This window comes from Elephantulus edwardii, unplaced genomic scaffold (assembly GCF_000299155.1).
Source record: "Elephantulus edwardii isolate Elephantulus edwardi_28Jun2011 unplaced genomic scaffold, EleEdw1.0 scaffold00113, whole genome shotgun sequence".
NCBI classification, from domain to species: domain Eukaryota; kingdom Metazoa; phylum Chordata; class Mammalia; order Macroscelidea; family Macroscelididae; genus Elephantulus; species Elephantulus edwardii.
The window spans coordinates 1,595,483-1,597,275 of record NW_006399863.1 but is presented as its reverse complement, the minus strand read 5'-3'; the positions used below and the strand labels follow the sequence as shown (position 1 = coordinate 1,597,275).

General features: G+C 34.5%; 1 pseudogene; it reads right to left on the bottom strand.

The window, feature by feature from the left end:
• Positions 1–663: 663 nt before the first annotated feature.
• Positions 664–1,065, bottom strand: LOC102877686 (annotated as a pseudogene).
• Positions 1,066–1,793: the final 728 nt, after the last annotated feature.

Genomic DNA, 1,793 nt, shown 5'->3' with positions numbered 1-1,793 from the left:
TTTACACAGGTGAACATTTCTTTTGTTTTAGCAGCTAATTAGCTTGGATAGACTTGAACTGCAAATTCTGTTTCTTGGAATGGAGGTCAGGTCTCTGTTTGGATCTTTGCTCATTAGCTGAGCTGTTTTGAGTTCTGTTCTATGCATATGTAGTTCTGAGATCATTTAGAAATATAGTTTGATGATATTTGATAATTCTCTTTCTCCTCTAGAACTCTTCCACTCTTTCCTACATTCAGTTTCCCATGCTTTGCATTTCTGACTATTGATATCAGAAAGCAGTGTTTCCAGTTGCACACCTACCACCTTGAATGAGCCATGCCCATTCTACTTAGCTAAAATATGTGAACAGTTTTGTACAACTCTTTTCAGAATATGCATCCACATCAGTGTCTCCTGGTACTCATTCTCCATTGCATTTGACCTGTTGGTTTCTGTATGATATCATAGTTGTGTAGTTTTGCTTTTTCCTTGCAATCAAGTTGTCTTGGGAAGCAAATGATGATGCTTCATCCATCATCTTTAAAAGCAGAAGTATTTCTTCAAGCATAAAAGAATGATGATGGCAGTACATTTTCATTTAGAATGATAAACTTTTTTAAGATAATCTATATGTAAAAAAATTATAAATAAATGCTTGGTGTTGGCATGTCCACATACAATTCATTTTTTGGTATAAAGTTCTTTGGCTGCAACAAAGAACATTTGATTTGCTTCACTGACAGGGATGTCTCTTAGCGCTGGAATGAGTTCTTGGTACATTTTCTACTATTGGTTTTTAGGATAGTTATCTGTGATAGTGAGAATGGAGTCAAGTATAGAGGCGCTTATCATGTTGATTTCAAATAAGAGCATGTAACCAAACACTATAGTGAAAGGGAGGTAGACAGGTAATGCCACTGCCCAGTACTTTTGAGGCCAGTATGTTAAGCCTAAGGACTTTAGCCAAGACTCAGGAATAAAGGCCCATACAAGATATAGTATGAAGCCAAATGGGGAGATTAAGAAAAGAGCAAAGCTGTAAATCGCTCTTTCTGGCAATGGTGACGGAGAATTTTTCACCATTTCCCCCTATAGCTTTAAAGAATCTGTGTAAAAGAAACAGTCTGTCAGTGATTTGCTTCCCTTTTGATAATCTTTTTTTTTATATTTGATATTGTACATTTATTCTCCTATGCTTCAGATTATATACATACATACATACAGATACGGAAAACCAAAAATAGTCAATTAGATCACCCTGTTTGGTAACTGGATTTTCTTTACTTAAAACAAGTATGTATTTCCATACCTGGGGTTATAAATTACCTTATTAACTTATAGTTTTTAGATTTTCATTATGTGAGTATGTAATTTATAAATTCAGTCTCCAATTATTTGGCATTTAGGCGCTCTCCTAATTTTCATCATTCTGAATAAGACCTGTGTGAGCACGCATGTTTGCATGACTGTAACTTCATTAATTAGAGCGATTTATTAGAGTAAGTTCCTAGAAGTGATATTGCTTTACTAAAAACATACTTGTTTTTAAGATTTGAATAAATTACCTACTCAATCTTCATGAAGATTATTGATTTCCCCCCTACCATTATAATTTGCTTTGTCTTCTTGAGCTGTCCTTTGAAATATTCTGTTCATCTCTTTTACTTCGACACCTCTTCCCCTTGTTTTGATATCTTGATGCATTAGTGCAATTTTAGGGTCTCTTCTAACATCTATTTGTCTTTTTCTTTTTCCCTATGTCTTTTTCTTCACTTTTTGCTGTCTTCGTGAATGCTATCCTGATGTCATCC